We start from the raw sequence: 20631 nt of genomic DNA on the forward strand, positions 1-20631 counted from the left end.
AGTGGAGTCCTGGATTAAATGGTACATTGCGAATCAGCAACATACGGTGTGAAGGGAAGAGGAACAAGTATCAGAGCGTCTAAGAACAAATTTGACTCCAAAAGACGCAAAAGTCGATACTCACATTTCTGTGTGCAGAAATCTCCAACGTTTCCTGAAGTTTACGTCATATAAGCAATATCCCATCTCTCTACCTTTTCACAATGGTAGACATTTAACATTATATCCAAATTGGATCTGGGAGACGCAGGCATAGTCTGCATCTGCTCTGAGGGACAAAAACACTGAGCCGGCTGATTGTTTGCAGAGGCACTGAAAATTGTCCTGTCATGGTGGGAAATGCTGAGAGATTAATGTGGCCACATTTCCCTTCCATCAGCTCGCTTTCATTACCAAGTAACAAGCGCGGAAGAAAAGGCAAAAAAAAAGAAATAAATAAATATAAGTGTAGTTTGCCGCTCAACCTGAGATGTGACTGTGACATTATGTTGACAACCCATTGTACGGGTGGCGTTCAGGCAGATGGCGGCATATCAAGGCGAGCCATTACGGTCTTTACTACATTGGCTTAGCTCTGCGCTGAGATGTAATTTTGCAGCTGTCTGGCTTTAGTCCTCACTTAAGGCCGTGTCACACAGCCACTACGTATAGTTTGCGTATATTGCACGGATGAAAATTGGTCATATGTGAATATAGTTGGAAAAAGTGAGAAAACTTGTGGTCTTTACCTGAAATGTTCACAAATGAACTACGTTAAAACCAGGGAGGAAGTGCGAATAAGCCAGGCAAATGACACGTAGATCAATTACATTAATTTGAACGAGATAAGTGCACCCTATGTGCCACTGGTCCCCAACCAGTTCCTTTAGTTACTAAAACTAAAGGAAGTTTTATTTTGAAAAAACTACCGGATTCTGTTCACATGCATCTGTTTTGACATGTGACATGGCCTTAAAGTTGGTTGCTTAAAAGCTGATAAAATCCAAATAATAAAACACATTTGGAAAGTACCTTTGGGGAGAAAAGAGTCAGTGAGGAAACCAAAGTAGTAAAAAAAAATTGCTATTTACAGACTAAACCAGGAGTTTTCCTCCACGTACGGATTTATTGAGACAGTTGTTCCCACGAACCAGAAGCTGATCGCTTGCCTGATTCATGTTTATAATCACATTCAGAATGGACCAGTTTTACAGCGGCTTTATTTATCTGTCACACCTTCAAAGTTCAACACGGCTGAAATTAGCATCTACTTTGATGTTACAGGGGAAATCTTCATCACAAAGTTAAAGTTAATAGCAGCCACAAACATTTCACAGAGAATCAATCAAATGAAGTTTTTTTCTGATTTATGTAAACTTGTAAAAGGGACATTTATGAATATTCCTACAGCAAGGGTGAATTAGGTAGGCATCTGTTAAGAAACTTTAGCACGAAAAATGATCCTGTGTTAAAAAAAATACACAAGGAATCAGGATTTGTGTAAAAATAAATCATACATCTTTTTGATTTGAGACTTGGTTGAGTTCTCAGTGCTATAATGCAGTTCTATGAAAAAAAAACTGCAATGTTGCTTTTATTAATTTTTTTACTATTTAGAACTTCTTCTTCAAACTTCTACAAATCATCAACACTGTGTCATTCATCTTCATCATCTGTAAAAAAAAAAAAAAAAAAAAAAAGATTTTTTTTTTAAATACAAAATTTCTTGTAGTAGACTTAAAATTTCACACATATGATTTTAAGAAACCTGTAGCTTAAAAATATTAAAGACAAACTAAGGTCCCGTTTGGACAATGAAAACATTGTCTGACATTAATTCGGCCTGTGGCCTGAAAAAGGTTGGAGACGACTGGCGTGTTTGATATAAAAGTTATACATCGGTGGTACATTAATGAAAAGTCCGTCAGACATACGTGGAATGATTGTGGAAAGCCACAAATTTGCGTATGCATCTCGCAGAAATCTGGCACAGTTGCGCAACATTTATGTAATGATTGCTTAGAAACAACGTAAAATATGCATAGACTGCGTAATTCTCTGCTGGCCAAAAATTTTGAACATCTACGCACATCAACGAATGACGAACGCAAGAAACACTTTTGAATTACGTATATCTCTCTCGTATCACAAAAGGCAGAACATTAATACGCGGCAAATCCGCAAAATGTACATAGTGGCTGTGTGACACAGTCGAAACAAACTGGGTGAGCTTAGACTGCCTGTGCCGCAGCTTCTTGCTTTTTTTTGTCTTAAACTGCAAAAAAGTCAGCTTTTTACAATTGTGAATCAAGACTTTGGGTGAGATTATGCGATCGCAGAGTAAAGGTCACAACACAAGAGTAAGTTTTTCGGCGACTCGTCAAGGTGAGGCATGTCTGTCACCTTGTAAACGTCGGCTTTTCATCCAAGACTGGAGTTTAGACGTCATGCTGTTTTCTTTACTGTTGAAGAGGGCAATGACAGTGTTTATCTTTGATGGATCGTGCCTTCTGCCGTGCGACATCCTTAGAGAGCTCCTGTTTGTGTCTTGATGCGTGCCCATGTAGTGTCTTTATATATATATATATATATATATATATATATATATATATATATATATATATATATTCATTCATTTCATTGCATATTTCATTTATTGTTTCGCACACTGTTTTAACCGTCATGTCTTTTATCTGTTCTTGCTGTAGAACTGTTTTAACCCTTGTGCTATCCTATGACCCCCCCCTTACACTGACGTGTTTTCCCTACCATGACAAAGGTGGATAAAGGTGGAAAGATTTCTTGTAATCCATGGACACCAGTGAAGATCAAAAATCATTGAAGAAAAAAAGTTCAGAGCACTGTCTAGTGGGTCTAGATGACCCAACTCCCAATGTTAAAGAGGCTAGAATAGCACAAGGGTTAACTGAATGTCCCCTTGGGGGATAAAAAAAATCCAACCATCCAAATAAATGAATAAATAAATAGTCTTTTAGTTTTTTACTTTTGTTTTACTACACACAAATCAAGTATCAAACCAAAACAAAACGGTAACCAAATTTTTTTTTTTAAATAACAGGGTTTGAATCAATCAATTTAGCTGGAGTCATGCAGATCTAATAAAAAACCTTACAAGTCACACCTATGATTTATTTTTTCCTGTATTGTATAGTAAACTGCCTCCATAGCTAATGCAGTTGTCACACACGTTTACCAAAAACGCCATTACATTTCCATAGCAGGACTCATAAGTAGGACATAAATTGGACTGTTGCTTCACTACTGGTTTATGTAAAGTTTTAGCTCAAAATACAATGATGTCCGCCCAGTCGGACATACAGACCGCAGTGATCTGAAACCTTACCCACGAATAATCTGCTTTCAGCAAAACACTATTGTGCTTTCTTCTTAAAAAGTTTCCCAGCTCTCACTTCTGCTGCTGTATTATTCATCTTTAACAAATATTCTCAAACAGGAAACCTTTAAGCAGCTATTTCCAATTTTCATACGTCGAGAAGTACATAAAAGCAACTGAGGGAAACACATCCACTAACGCCGCCATGTATATGTTATGGATCCCTAAGGGCTGAGTGCTAAACTGGGGGATGTATTATAAGCATGTGATTTATCGAATGATTTTCTGCATGAGATTTATTACGATGCATTTACTGCAGCAATAAAAGAAAGACTGCAAAGATTTAAGCCTTTTTTTTATTAGGTTATGTTTCTTTCACCATCTTCAAATGTCTCTGACACAAACAAACAAAACATCCATCAGAAAAAACTTTCTGTATCAAGAAATAGAAAAGTTGACAGTTTTTATTTGACATTGTTTTGTTAAATCAATCATCTTGGATCCCCAGTTTGTTCTCATAAAAAGCAGTGTTCAATCATTTCATTAAGACACAACTCAATAAAGAAAAGTTTTCTTCTTTTTTTTTTTTTTTTTTTTTTAAACCAACCTTAACAGCAAATTACATAAGAAAACTTTGAAGGTTGGTGCTTTTAAACAAGGCATTTTCTGCATCAACGCCTTCTCTAAAAAAAAGTTGCACCATCATTTTTGCCTGGTCGTTTTTACCTGATATTATATACCCAACAAGAAGTACTTGTAATGAACAATACATATTGAATCAGAGTGGTTTCGTTTTATTTCAAACAAAAGAAAAACAGGAAATTCCTAAAAACATGCTCAAAAATGACTGAAAAATTAGGAATTTAGAACAAAAAATTCCCAAAAAATAATAAATGATACTGGAAGTTTTGGTCCACCCATTCCTGGGACGTGAGATTTCCCTGGTCCTTCCATGGCCCTTCCTTGGTGAAAACACAAACTCCTCGACACGCGACATTTTGAAATTCATGTAAAATAGTTTTGCCCGGGTGAAAAAAGAAAATCACCCAGCGACGGTGCTCAGGGGTTAAATGATGCAGTTGGAATAAATTGTACAAACATTGCAGTTGAGTTGGGCCTAATCTCCTATTACACTGTCATCCATCTCCAGAACCGGCTGAATCCCTTTTGGGGTTATGGGGTTGCTGGAGTGGTCTCCAACCAGTGGTCTCCAACCCTGTTCCCCGTGAACTACTGCCCTGCTTATTTTGCAACTAAACCCGCTTCAGTACTTACAGGTCACCTGGATCAGGAGTGTTCAGTCAATAAGAAACTGGGCTCAGTCAATCCAGCTATTCAGTAATGACTGAAGCAGGGTAAAGGCCCGTACACACCGGGACGAATATTCGCCAGCCGTTTTTTGCCAGCGTTTTTCCAACATGTTTTTTGTGTTCACACCCAGGCGATTTTCGCTGACGATGAGCCGAGCGAACATGCATGTTCATTCCCTGACATTAGATGGCGCTTAATGTAAACAGAAATACGCCTGTACACAAGGTGGCGCTGCACAACTTCACGCTTCTTAAAGTCGCTTTTCACTCAGAAGAAGAGAGCAAATATTTACACGCTTGTCAGAATCATACAAAGAAAACATGAATATTTCCAGCACCAGTAGCTCCAGTTCCAGCGATGAAGAAATTATTGTTCTGTTGAATGATGAAAGTAAGTAAGTAAGTAAGTAATTTTTTTTAGTAATCTTTTCACAGAGAGCGACTCACAAAGTGCTTCACAAAGTAAAAACAATATAAAATAAGTAGCGATACCCAATAAAACGCACACAGGCATAGAAATAAACAAACGGGCAAAAGTGAACACAAGTAAAAGTCAGCTAAAAGCTTTCCTAAATAAAAAAGTCTTAACTTGAGCTTTAAAACACTCGACTGACACTCGAAAGACGCCGGAAAAGACGCCAATTTTGGGTACATCCCATGGTTACGAGAAGAGAAGAACATGGGGAGTTTTATCGACTGGTACAAGAGCTGAAAATGTATCATGAGCGTTTTCGGGGATATTTTAGAATGTCCGTCATTATTTCTTTGCGGCAGTGTAGACGCTACTTGGCGTCTATCTTTTTCGCTGGTATATGTGCTCAGAAAGGCAGTTTTGTGTTTGAGCGCCCCCACGTTGTGTTTTACTGTAACTTCAGAAGCTCCAGACACGTGTGCAAAAGCGCCATTCTCATTGGTCGTATAGTTTTTGACGCGGCGCATCAAACCAAAAAAACGAACGCGAGGCGTTTTTTAAAAAGTGACGCTTTGACGCGTGGCGTTTTTTTGCATCCGTGTGCACACTCACATTGGTGCCCTTTGTTTAGTCACGAGGCGTTAAACGTCGGCGAATATCGCGCGCAAAATTTGTCCCGGTGTGTACGGGCCTTTAGCTGCAAAACTAACATTGCAGTGGCTCACAAGGAACACGGTTGGAGACGCCTGCCGTCCACCATCATAAGGATGTGTTCACTAACAATTGAACAAACTCAGTTCATTCATCTTCCCATATTTTTTAACTAAAAATGATACATAAAGTTTGTGTGTGTGTACTTGTATTTGTTATCTTGTGGGAGCCTTTTACCAAATAATCACTGACCTTGTGGGCACCACTGGGTTTAATAAGGATATTTAGCAAACTCCTAAATAAAGGACCACCGTTTATAGGATCCTGATTTAGTTTCAGGGTTGAACCTTGTGTAGAAATAAGAGAATACTCATATTGTTCCATGTTGATAAAAAAAAAAATCCCAATAAGAACTCTTGGGCCAGTTCTTGTGTGTGTGTGCGTGTGTGTGTGTAAAACTATGTGGGTGGAGGTGACTGCAAATCTTTCATCAAATCAAAATATGATTTGTCTCTTCCATAAATTCTATGGAACAGAGCTTCTGTTTTATTAAAGGACTTTGAGGCTCATCATAAGATGATTAATCATTGTCTGCTGGAGACTTTCTGAGGAAAACTGGGACTTTTCTCTGCAGAACAGAAGGTTAAAGCTTTTTTTTCTTTTCATTTACTTGTTTCTTTTTCTTCTAACTTTTGTTGTAATTCACTTTAAAGTCTGAGGGACAGATTTATTCTTTTAAATACTGGCGTAAAATGCAATAGAAATTGCATTACACCAGAGCGTCTGACCTTGCAACTCAGAGGAATTATAGTAGGTAGGCAGGATGAATAAAATGTGTTTTAATTGATCGTCTGCATATGATTAGATATATTTTATCTTTAAAGGTCATTCTATTGGCCTATAATGTTGTTGTATGATGACACATCCAATCAGTAAATCTACAAAAGCTCCCGAATTAACCAAAAGCTTACTGTTGGGTACCTCTCAAAGTTAGATAAGCTAATGCCGTCTGGGTGGTATTAGACCAGTTTCTGCAGCAACATGAAATTTACATTTGTGATTTCCCTTTTAAAATAGCTTTGGGCTTTTTCGGAATTGCAGACGGGTAATATGAAAGTTTCATTTCAAGCTGCTGACAGTAATCCTTTTCTGGCCGCTTTTGGTGCAGTTAAAAGGAGAACAATCGATGATGAACTGAATCTGGGCACATTAGAAGGCTGCCCCCCACCTGGGATTTGGAGGCTGATTTCCTCCAACAATCTATATCATCAAAGGTGAAACACCACAACAAAGCTAAGGGGGAACATTTCTTTACAGAATTTTCCTTGCCCTTCTGAAAATAATGTGGCACTTTTCTCCATTTAGAAATCTATTGGTATCCATCTGCTGAAACCACTCTTTTCCTTCCATCAGTGCCATTCAAAGATGTCACCTTAAAGTGGAACTGTCTTAGGATGATGAACAAATTTAAAAGCAATTTTGTCAACTTAACTGCTGTCGTGAACGTGTATTTTTTCCCATTCATTGGACATACCTTCTTCTTCCTGTTTATAGGGAGAGGATTCACACTTGTTCGTCTGTGGTGTGTCTCCCTTGCATTGACGCAAAATATACAACACTCATTAATCAATCGGAATGCTTATATCAACTCCCTCACATCTCCATCCGACGTCCATCCCTTTGGAAATAGAGTACCTGCTTGTGTTGCAGTCTGTCGATGTCGATTTTGTGACAAAAAATAGGTTTAGATTTCAAAAGAAAAACTTCTGTTGTACTTTCAAAATAAAAATTTGTAAAATTTAATTTTATGTTCAAGGTGACGTACCAACAGGATAGCACATCTCAACACCAACGTCCATTTTTGCCGTGGTCAGCAAAACTTTAGGAAATTATGTATTTTACAAAGACTCAGTGACGAAGGAGATTGCCAAAGTTTTGGATTTTAATACGACAACATTTTGCACAAATTGATTAGTAAAAGGAAAAAAATCCGTTGACAAAGCAGCATTGAGCTTAGACGGCCATGAGCGAAGGGAGGTAGACAAACTACAACAGGGGTGGAAGGATAAACTACTCCTCCAGAAGCCAGGCAGGGCGGACCGGAGACACAACTGAGACAGTGTACACTAAAGCTTCATAAAGTACGGCACGGTACGATTTAGAATGGTCCAGGCAATTCAGGCGGGTGTTTCCACTCACCTTCATGGCACATGTGTAGACCTAGCTTTGCATCATGGCAGTGCCACTAGAGCAAAGGTGAAGCTATCAATAACAACAATGGGTGTCATCACGCAGGTCTTTCTTTTTGGGGCTTGACCTTTGGTACTTTGTATATATATAAGTCATTTCATGTTGTTTAAGAGAAGAATGCGAAGGGTGAAGAGGAATAGGCTGGTGCTAAATTGGCGCCTTCTTTTGAAGGAATGACCTGCCAATCAACCAGCCCTAACCAGTCTGTTCCATTTTTCTATGGACCTACAACCAGTGGTGGCCTAAATTGCACAGTTTTGCCCAGCTTAATGAGTTCATTTCATAATGGTGACGCTCAAAATACCAGACCGAACCAAACCCCATCACTCAGCAAAAACAAAGCTCGATTTTCGGTCACAAGACGAACAAAGCAAGGAAGACGGGCCACAGATTGACCACTATAAATAAGGCGTTACTCTCTCAGGTTTAAGAAAGTAACAGAAGTTTCTCCACCCAAGGAAATTCACACCTGTGGTCGGTTTAACTCCATGTCAGTGCATGACTTCACCCAAACAAAACACCTGAAAAGGCACATTCCTCTTTGCTGCAGGAATTTATGGTCGAACCGTGGACACTATTCCCTCACTCATCTGTTTTCTACAGGGTCACATTCCACCTCAGTTAATTGAGTAATTAAATATTTTTATATGGCTCCTCACACGGGTGAGTGCAGCCGTATAAATACTGTAATAACTGGGCACAGTTGGGACGTTGAAGGTCAAGCTCGTAGTACTGGCTTCTGTTGGACTCTTAAATATTTCATTACTTCGAAATGAAAAATAGTCCACCCAATTCTAACATGCCTGCGAGTCATTCAAACAGGCTTCAGGGTCCAGTGTTGAGATTATAAGCAGGGCTGAGTTTCCCTTATTTTGTTTCATTGAATCTATACCATTTTTATGAGTTTGTGTTGCTCCACAATCATAAAAGGGAGATGTCATTCACTATCGGAACAAAGGGGATATCTCAAAATTAGAGAAATGTTCATTTAGAAGGGTGTACATCAGAAGGGTTACAGTAAAGAGGAATAGAACAGGGATAAATACAGGGATAAATTCACAAAAATCTTTAGTATCCCTGCATGACAAGCTCCTGTTAAATAGAACATGCAATTTTCTTTGAGCTGTATGTGAAAATTACATACCTAGTGCTCTTACAGGCTTTTCATTCTCCCGCTCATGGTAGCAAAAAAAAAGTAGTTTATTTACTTTAATAAAGTTTTGAAATTTGATAAACCCTTACAAATAATGTACTTTTGAGTATTTTAACCCTTGTGCTATCTTAGATGACCCCACCCTTGCATTGACGTGTTCTCCCTACCATGACAAAGGTGGATAAAGGTGGAAAGATTTCATGTAATCCATGGACACCGGTGAAGATCACAAATCATTGAAGAAAAAAGGTTCAGATCACTGTCTAGTGGGTCTAGATGACCCACTCCCAATGTTAAAGTGCCTAGGATAGCACAAGGGTTACACGCAGACTTAATTGCATAAGTCTACATTATTGTGAGTGTGTCCAGAGTGAAGTAAATAAAGCATATCACAACAGCACTGGAAAATGTAGTCTAATTTCTTTTGTTTGTTGTACTTCCTGTCATATTATTCTATGTTCTAGGCCAGGAGTCTAAGCGAAGTTGCCCAAATTTTCTTCTCCCCAGCCTCTAGCTTCTCCAGGCTAGCCAGGAATCTAGTATCTCCAGTGTGTCTCACCTCTCCCCAGTGGGACACACCATGAACACCTCTCCAGGGAGGTGTCCACAAGGATCTGAACCAGATGCCTGAGCCACCTCGGCTTGTTTTTCTCGATGTGGAGGAGCAGTGAGTCCACTCCAAGCTCCCTCCAGGTGACTGAGCCCCTCACTCGATTTTTTAGAGGGTGCCTCCTCAGCCTATGAAGATAACCCGTTTCAGTTACTTGTCTTCAGAGACCTCCAAAGCTAGGCGATTTGTAAGCATTGCAACAAAGAACAACCACTTACTGATATATTCACAGGGACCACCCTGGAGCCAGGCCTGACTACATACAAGAAAACAGATTACTTCCAACTTCAACGAAAAGTAGTCAATTAAGTCGCGATTTTTTTTTGCAGCATCAATCAGGATTGAACTTGTTGAAAGGCCACACCCCTACCACTTGAACATGGGCTAAATCTGTGTACGAGGGCCAGTGTGCACCACATACTTACAGTACACTGGGGCATCTAATTGGTCAGTTTATAACTTGGACTGCAGATGTAAAAAAAAGATTAGCAACAAAATAATAAATAAAAAAGGTAGCACAGCAAGACCGGTTATTCAAACAAACAGAATGACTGAGTAATAGCTGTTTATTTCTCTATAGAGATTTAATAGCTTCTTGGAACCAGCGGGTACTTCCTGTTTGAAACATGAGGGGGTGCAGTTCTGAATATACAGTCAATGAGCCAAAAATCAAAACATCTAAAAGCCTGTTCCTACTACAATTGAACTCCATCAGTCTTAGGTCAACTGGATTAAAAATATTGTTCTCATATTTTAGACGTGCTGCTGTCATGTTTTTTTTTTATAAATAAAGAGTTGTGTCTTTAGTCCTAATAGTATCTGATGAGCTAATTTTTAACACAACGATATTTTAATGAAAACGGGTCTCAAACTGATGTAGAGACATAGTTCTCCCCTTTTAATTTTTGTAAATAGCACCCGTAGTGGACTTTTCTGCTCCGCCTCTAAGCCTCCCTGCTTTTGAACGGAATCAAATCTATTGGGAAATCAAACTTATGGCACCACAAGAAGTTGTCAGCTGCAATTATAAGACAAAACTCAGAAGATGTTGCTTTCCTTTTTTTTCTTCTTTTGTCTTGTAGCAAATTATAGAGGGGCTTGTTTCTCTGGAAATTGAAATAAAAAGTGTTCTGGGCAGAGACGTTTACTTAAAATACACCTCCATAGAAGCATTACAGCATGCTCACTTTTATGCAAAAAATTAAAACGCAGTGACCTTTTCTCTTTTTTACAAAGTTCTTACAAAGTGACTGCATGCTTTGCTTGATCACATTACTTTTAATTCAGAAACTACACCGGCATGGAAGGCTCTGCTGTGAAGACAATGAGGCCCATAAAGAAAATGTAGTCACGTTCACTCACTAACGTCATGTAAAGTAATTAGAAGAGGCATTGGTGTTTTTTTTACACAACACAATCAGTATAATTCTTCATTTACAACAAATGTTTTCATATTTTCTCTTTGGAAAAGTACTTTTTTGCACCAAGACATTTCAAGAGATCCTCAGTGTTGTGTAGAAAACTAGTTTATATGTTTTCATCAACATACACAGAGAACTTCATCCTCAAATTGTCATTCTGGCAGAAAAATATATATAAATGAATTTTTTACTAAGATGCTAAAAAATCCTGAAAATGTTTCCTGGAGTTTGTTCTTGGCTGAATACAAAAAAATCTATCATCAGCTAGGAGCCTCTATGAGTGATGACGTAAATCTAAAAATGCTGTAGTTAAAAATAAACCCTTAAAGTTCAAGCAATGGTCAGGGTATTTTCAGTAGACAACTTCTGCTATCTCGTGGCCAACGCTCGTTGGACTGCTCAATACTGCTTTCTGCTTATTCTGGCCCCTTTTTCCTTTCTAATTTCTGTTAAAACTTGCACAAAGGCCATGGCATACCAAAGCAAAGTGAAGCTCTGAGCTGCTATTTATCCCTTGACCAGAGAAATATTGGTTTTCTAAGCGCCTGCTTTGCCAATCACCGGTCATGCTGCTCAAGCAGAAAATCATCCAATTCTGGTCACCAGCTGGACATTGCCACTAAATTAACTAGTATAATTTTAAGGGACAAACAAAATGCTGATTAATTTACCTGTCATTACAAACTAAAAGCTTTACATTTAAGCAAAAGCAATTAATCTCCAGGTGTCCACAAATGACAACTTTGAATGAACCCATTTCTAATTATCTAAAATGTCTCATCTTCCAAGTGGAAAATTCCATCTTTTAGCATTAATTTCAAAAGTCTGTGGAATTTTTGCTAACAGGCTATCAAGCAGAAATTTATGAAAATTTGACCGCACTGAGTTTTTTTGCATTGCAAAATATAAATGGGATACTGGATAGTCTTGAAATAAAAGTTGGTAGGCTAATCCTATAGTTATTGTAGTATTAGCCTACCTACCTGTGACCATCCCATGAACATTTTGAAATTTCCTTTGGATATCCCCATATTAGTTTTATTACTTGATTTTGATTTTTTTTTTCCCGAGCTGAAAGATTTTTGGCCTCATCTATTTTGGTTTTTGACGGTTACTCCTTTTCTTACCAGGTACTAGGTGTCTGCAAATCTTGGTAAGTTTTTGAGGATTACTGGAAATTTTGTTTTTTGCCCCATCATGCAAGAAGGCCAGGATAATCGCACATAGACCTCTATAGGCTAATCAGCAATTATGGAGCCCAAGGATGCAGTAGTTTGAGTGGCAAATGCCAATATTCACTTTGGGGGGCAAGGGCATCAACAACCCATAATGAAAGAACCGATCCGTCATTTTCATGTCAGTGGATGTCCACAGGGTATACAGTGAGCTGTAGAAGTGTTTAGGTAGGGGTCAACAACGTACACCCCCCTGATGAATTAAGGTGCCTGCTAACAACTGCCACTTATAGCTTTTAATTGCAACATACGAGCGGAGGTGGGGGTGGTGGTGGGGGGCTCATGAGCAGCTCTCATCCACAATATTATGCAAACTCCCGAAGCGCACAGCGCATTACTAGTGGTTTGAGTTGTGTTTAAAGGGAAAGGGGAGCTAAATGGAACAAAGGCGTGTTTTCATTATATCATAATGCCCTTAAAAACTCCTCCATCCAAACAGCCCGGTCCAATTCAAATGACTTGTTTAATTAAAAGGCATGAGACCAAAGGGTGTCTGGATCTGAACTGATCTTCAGACGGTTCACGTACATGTTGAACCCTATTGAACCAAAGTCAGGGTTAAAAAAAAAAAAAAAAATAGAGTGGCTGTATTTCAATGGTGCATAAATTATAACCTTCTTCCCTAAAAATGCACTCAATTCCATTCCAGGCGCCCACGCTGCACAAGCATAGCATTTACAGAGAGCTTTTAACAGATTGCATTATTTAAAAAGCCAACCCCGACGCACAAAAGCAATTTGGTTGAATAGCAACAGTTTAAAAAAAAGTATATAGCTTTCAATCGTGGGCACAAATGCCTTATCCGTCATCATCCTTTGCTTCTCTCCACTTGTCAGACATGACACCCGCCCCTCCAACCCTTTTGCAGAGCACCAGAAGAGTGACTCGAACACAATTGATCTCCCATCTGGCAAACTTGAACCCTTCAAACCCAACAAATTTGCACAAGCTTTTCAGCAGCGTCCTTTAACTAAAGCGTCTAGATATCTTCGCTGATCGGTTTGAAAGGGCATGGTCAAACCTTCAAGAGGAAAAAAAAAAGGATTATCAATCAAACAAATACTCCAGACTGAAGTGTTTCTGAAACCTAAAAGCAACACTCAAGTGACAAAAGGATCCGAAATGTAATTAAACGGATGAAAAATAATATTTCTTTGGGTTGCAGTTCAACCAGCTGAAAACTACAAATGAGAGGAGCTCTGTTCGGGCTAATTAAAATGCTGAAAGGGTTCAACCTTCAGAAAATTCTTGGTATAAGCATTGTTTCCTTGGCTGCGCCCGAAAATGGTAAATTGAATCAGGCCTGAAACATTGACAAAGCGTGAGAGACAAGCTCAATATATATGATTTATCTACTTAGACAAATACAATTAATGCAAGTGTATTCCTGCAACCAAAAAAAGCTTCCAGTGCATTTACCACTAGTTTGATTTCATCCAAACCTTATTTACCCCTTCTTCATTCTAATTGTAGCTTTTGGGAATAAATCTATAATAAGAGCAGATGGTAGTATATGGTTGTTTTTAAACATTGTGTCAAATGGGAGCCCTTCAAAGTAAATACTAGGGCACAGCAGTACCACAGGAAGTCTTTTTGATGACACAAAAACATTTTCTTTTATTGATACTTCTGTAATTTATTTAAATCAGCCTTACAGGGTGTTGCGATTGTTGCTAGAACTGAGGGTATTGCTCAAAATAAAAGTGGACAAATAAAATTGTCTATATATTGTATACCAGCTCTCCCATTTTCTATGACCCTTCATGGGCACGGACAACCCAAAAACCGGCAACACGGTACTGGTCAACCGGTCATACGGTTACTTGTGACTATGGCTTAAATGTCAGTGTTTTCTCTTAAAAAAACACGAGCGGTCTCTGCAGCCCTGATGCTCTTTGGAAGATCCTCATGAGTGAAGGAAGCTCCGCTCAGAGGTCAATACTAGAGGACTTCAAGCTCCGTGAGAGGTCATCATTTAAAACCATTCATGACATGGTCCAGGTGATTCTTTGATTCTGATTGGCTACAGGGTGTGGATTAAAAAAGGGATATACCACGTGATATATCAGGTTTACACCTAAAAAAAGAAGTTCTGGTCACTAAGCCCAGATGTTCTATATCACTGCACTGGTCTTCCGTATATTATTAATTTAAAAAAAAACAAGAGTTTTACTTCAATCGTTGTGGTTGTGTGACACGGCCTTAAGTGACCATGGTCTAAGCGGGATAATGCAGACAACTCATCGGTCATTGCACCCTAACATCATTTTCAAAATATATAAAGATCCAGTGCCATCCAAGCATTCATAAACATATTAAAGAACCTTTCAGTCAGTTTTAAAATTACACAGGAAGCCAATGCAGCAATGGAGACATTTTTTACAGATTGTTTGAAACAAAAGTGATCATTTCACAAGACTGGTGTGGGTCTAAAAGCAGCGTGCAGAAACATCAGAGACTGAAAGTGGCTTCAAAGAAAACTCAGATGGTAAAAAAAATGGCTTCCAAGGTGACCACTTACTGGTATGTCAAGGAGTAACATGGACCCAGCGTCAGTGGGTTTTTTCCACAAAGGCCACATTTTAAATGTGGGTCAGATGTGTTGGAATGACTGCCATATTGTTTTTACCTTATTAAAGAATCTAATTTGGTGTTTCTACAATCTCTTTTTGAGATAAAAGTTTGTTTGGGACTAAATTAGTCCTTCAAGACAAATTTAAAAACCCAACTGTATTTAGAACGATGTGTTTGTAATCATCCACCCAACATGGAATGAAGGATCACTAAGACTCACGTTGCTCTACGTCGTTTGTGAAAAATTGAGAGCAGTTCCAGCTGTTAAAAGCAGCACTGACCGTACCTTACGGGCTACAGAAAGGCCTGGTAAGTAAAAGCATGACCCAGAAAGCCGAAATGAATCCTCTTGTTGCCTAAAGGAAGTCAAAAAGAGCTTTAAGTGTGCCAGCCATGCCTGGATTTCCTGAAATGAAACTTTTTGGAATCAATTACCATATTTTGAACAGGCTTTGTCCCAATTCTAATTTGGGACGTGGCTATTTCCTGCAGTAATCAAAAGCCTCTCAATGGGAAATAATAAGTATAAATGTGTCTTTTTTGGTTTTCTAACACTGATCATTTTGATTTCTGTTTATTTATTTTGTATTTGCTATTCTAACTTCTTTTCGGAAGGACTGTTCATGGAATTAATCAAAATGTAGGGCAATATTTTCTCAGATCAATCAGTCGGAGCTGTCAAAATTGCATTTTTTAGAACAGAACACATATTTAAGAAGCTTCTAAATACAGTACATGGATCTTTAAATTACTTGTGTTTAGAAGTAAAAACGAACTGAAAGTAATCACTTTTCAAATTCACCATCCCCTTCAAAGCCATTTTAAGGAGATCCGTTTTTAAAGCTGTAATGTAACTAACCAAGTCCCGTAATTCTAAAATACAAAAATTTAAAGTTACTTATTTTAATAAGAGGTTCAACATGAAATATTTACTTTAATGCTTCTTCTGCCCCCATCCTGAGCATGTGTGTCGGGCAGCAGGCGACACTGGAAGGGAGACCTCCAGCAGAACCAAACGCAGGAAGGACGGCCATTTGCCCTGACCGGGGCGAGCAGAATAGAGGCTCTAAGAAATATACACCTGCTAGGCGGGACACCTGTCAGAAAAAGACAAGAGTTGAGGAATTGGAGTTAAAAAAAAAAAGCATCAAACCTCCATTCACCAAGTCACAGAACCGTTCTTGTACTTGTTGGTTGTGAAAAAACTATATCCATAAAAGAATAACTAGATTGAAAGAGAAAAGAGAGGGAATTATTGTGATTCCTTTTAGGATATTAATAGAAGTTCATTCACTTAATTTATAACAGGTGTGAAAGTAAATCAAAGATTTAAAAAATTCCCATTCTCCACTTGGAACCAAATGGTTTGGCCAACATAAATAAAGACTTATTCACTTGCAAGTGAACCTTAGTTCTTCTCTAGAAAGTATGAAAGCAAAGAGACTGTAGCGGCCTTAGCACGAAGAAACAGAAGAAAGCTTCTAATGAATGCAGCCTTTTATTTTTATTTGGTCTTATAAAAACTACATCATAATGAAACAAAATACGTTAAATAGAATAAACAATGACACGTTTTAATGACTAAAACGTAAATAATAAAAATAAAAACACACCTTGCTCCGCTAGCCGCTTACTTTGTCAAAAATGCATCTTTTACTGGGTTCTAGGAGCTGCAAATTTTGGTTATGTGTTTAGTTTATTTCTGCTCAAAGAAAATCTGCAAAACCGCACGAACGGGACCCAAGACAAGAGTAAATCCTGCAAAGTCAGCAAATGTTTTGCTAGTAAACAAAATGTGGTGAGAAGCTAAAGGAACCCATCAATCCAAACACCTATACATACATTTATTTATATTTACATAGCCGTCTTTTCAGGTCATCTACTGTAACTGTTGGAAGTTAACATCTCAAAGTAAAACCAAACCAAGGCAGCAACATTGCTGTAAAATCAGTTGCTCGTGGGAATTTATTTGCTGTGCACAGTTGGACACCAGTGAAAAATAACATTTTAATCAAAAAGAAAAGGCCGCCCCCACGAAGAAACACTTTTCCTTCTACATTGTTTATAATTTGAGTACAACTTCAGAATTTGTGCCTTTTGCCTGCAGGAGCCCATTGATAAATTAAGTGGCCTGATAAACAATTATCACAATTAAAGGCAAAAAGGAGAAGTTTGTGCATGATGCTCCAACTGTGGTGACTTGAAAAATATAATTAGTACTTCATTATGACTCAATATTGGTAGTAATTTCTTACTTTGCAAAGTTAACTATAAAACTAAATGCCAAAGAGATTATTCATTACCCTTCTAGAGTTAAATGTCAGCTTTATACTAAAAATTAATTTTCAGAAAACGTTTTCAATTCTCAAGCATTTTGGGAAACATTGTTTTTTGTTCTGTAATGAGTTTTTGTAAGTCATTGGGAACGACAATTGATGATGAGACAACTGCTTTAGTCATCTGAGAGGTCCAAGGTACAATAAATGTACAGTCAGGAATCTAGAAACCAAAAATAGTAAATATTTCCATGGGACTATGAAATTGCGCAAATTCGATTTGCGATAATAACTTTGTCTAATGGAAACAAAAAAATTTCAAAAAACCTTTTTTGAAGAAAAGTTTTTGTGCTTGGAGGAGGGGGTTTTGGGGGCGTATTGAAAAACTGCAATGGAAACACTTTTTTTCTGAATTAAATTAGTCACGCCACCTACAACCGGATGGCAATGCACTTCTTGGCAGGAAGTGGCTGCACAGCGGGCGGGACAAGACGTCACACAGCTTGTCAAAAGTTTAAGGTGTCATGTCAAACCACAATTTCCCTAAATGGTTTCATCAGTAGCCCCTCCCACTTGTACGGAGTTTGCCGCTCCATGGCCTAAATAAAACGGCGACGTCTCCTTTGATAAATGATGATGAGCGCTACTGCTGTGGTAGAAATCTGAATGCATCTGCTGTAAATACAAGTATTGTTCACCAAGTTATTGAATGACTTATGGCGTGAGTTGGTTCGTGTTAATTCCCATTAATAATTCAATGAAAACAGTGCAAAATTGTTTTTGTTTTTTACATGTCTAAAATTTCGATAAAGTTTTGCGGCGCGTTCAAAATCATACAGAACAGCAAGGGTCTACATCTAACGGTCATTTTAATATACCTACAAGGAGGACTGGTCCGGGTCAGTCAGCATTTTCTATTAAATCAGTAAAAGCAAATACCTTTTAAAAAATTGGCATGGAAATGAAAACTAATTTTGAACAAAACAGATATGTCAACATTATTAAATATGTAGCTTTTTTTAAAAACGTTTTTACCGTGTTTCTCTCCCTCTCTCCTCCCTACTGAATGTTAAAAACGATTCTAGAAAGGTAAATCTTAAAACTGTTTCAGTCTGACGCCAGGCATGTTAGAGGAATGCTATTCCACACCTGGGGGGCTGGTAACAGAAAATGTAGGGTGTTTCTGTCATGACGTCGCCACATCAGGTATACTGACTGGAAGATGTTAAAATTTTAGAAAGGTTGCTGAGAGTTAAAAGCTCTAGTAAGTAAGATTATGCAAGACTAACTACAAGGGATGATAGATGGTGTTTTTAACATGTAATTGTGGCATTGTTCTGATGGAGGACATATTTGAAGAAAATAAAGATTAAAACTGAATTGTATTTTGCTTGTATTTGTGACATAGACCCATTGACTGTATATATGAACTGGAAGGAGTGAGTGTGACGTCATCCATAGAAAATGACTTTCTTTATGGTTCCAACCACTTGAAGTCAATTCTCACCATCATCTCACGATACAGCCATGTTGGAGCAGGAAATCGTCAGTAAGCAGCGATTGGTCCAAGTTGGTCTGAGTCCACATCTCAATGCCAACCACTCTCTCCAATCAGTAGTGAGCTTGTTGGAAGTCCCCACCCCTTTTACTGAAAGCGGGCTGGAGAGAATCAATCAAACGTTTTGAACGTTCGAGGTGAGACCACATGCATATATTGAGGCATCTCATTGGCCAGTTTTTTATGTAAATAACTTGCGCTAGAGCAAAAAATATTATGGAAAAAAATAAGATTATCAAGAAAAGGTTAAAAAAATGTATCAGAGCAAGAATGGTTATTTTGATAGACAGAATGTCATCTATGGAATTTTGGCTTGTAGGAGCCAGCAGGTACTTCCTGTTTGGAATGGAAGGGGGGAGGAGTCACTCAATCCAGCTCTGATACACAGTCAATGCATAGAGCCTACAATGGCAATGCCAAGCTTCCTGCTTTGCTCCATTCTGATGCATCTACTTGTAGTTTTAATATTTGGTGCACAGGTAATGTTAAGTTGGGGGTGTGAGGAGCTGTAAACTAAAGGGAGAGCAGGTAAACAGATGGATGAGGGGCAGGTTTACTCCATGCCTACAGTCCCGCCCTCAGAGGTGATTCTCTAATAAACTACTGTCACTCTGCAGAAACTATGTCTCAGAAAACAAACAAAAAAAAGGCTAAAATGGCATAATCTTAAAGAAAAAAAAAGACTACTGAGATCAAAAGCTGATCGGAGCGTTTGGACAGCAATTTGAACCCAAGACTGTGATTATGAAACCTCTATCTGAGCATAGGTTAGTCATGGTTTCAAATTGTTATAACTTTTTTCTTCTTCAGTAAACTCCTTTTTTTTGGGTTGAATAATCAGTAAAAAAAATATCTTAGTAAAAAACAGCTAGGAAATTCAAGTTTTTTTTAAGCTCACTATACAACATTTAAATCAACAAAGTTACCCTTTATTATTATTATTATTATTATTATTATTATTATTATTATTAATGATTACATCTTTACAATCTATACAAATATCTGTTTCATTTTACATTGATGGCAGCATTGGTTTAACTTGTCTAAATATGAACAGAATTGTTCCATGGAGACGAGTGATTCATACATTTAATACATTCATGAATTATTGTGCTTCAATATCATTTTCTAGCCAAATTTAACTGCAGTCCTGTTGGAAACTGAACTTCTGTGTAGATTGTTTCTGCTTATAAAACAGAGACAATTTTTTTATACATTAGAATCCTCTGATGTATAAAAATCAACATCTAGGGTCCATCTGAGATGACGGCAAGTGGCGGATGTGGCATCACTACTCCTACACTGCCCCCTGTTGGACAAAAATACCAAAGAAACAGACCCCCCACGCCTTTTCTGACACATTTTAAGAGCAGGGTGACCTTGAACGGAAGGTACAAATGATGAGGATTTACAGCACCAAACTGCAAAGCAGGAGAGTCCAAACTTCCTGCAAAGAGGGCCAGATTTGCTGAGGTGAAAATGTTTGAGGGCAAACCAATCACACAGCATAATTGAACCCCATTAATAAAAATAAAAAAAGCTTTTATCAATGTTAAATCCGGGTTAAAACTATTCACTAATAATTGCTCAATTTAAACTTCTAAATTGAAATTATGTGAACAGGAAAACAACACCAATAGTTATGTAATTCTGAAGTGCAAACCATTGTGGTTTCGATCACAGAAACAAACAAATCTGTTTGGCCCTTAAGACTCTGAAGCTGCGTTCACACCAGGAATGTGACATGTGTTCCAGAACACGGATTCCTGAGCCCACATTTAGCCGATGATGTTCACATTGGACCAGCAGGGAGGGGCTTCCTCTTCTTTTCTTTTGCTGCAGTTTAC

This window comes from Oryzias latipes, chromosome 18, assembly GCF_002234675.1.
Source record: "Oryzias latipes chromosome 18, ASM223467v1".
Classification (NCBI taxonomy): Eukaryota; Metazoa; Chordata; class Actinopteri; order Beloniformes; family Adrianichthyidae; genus Oryzias; species Oryzias latipes.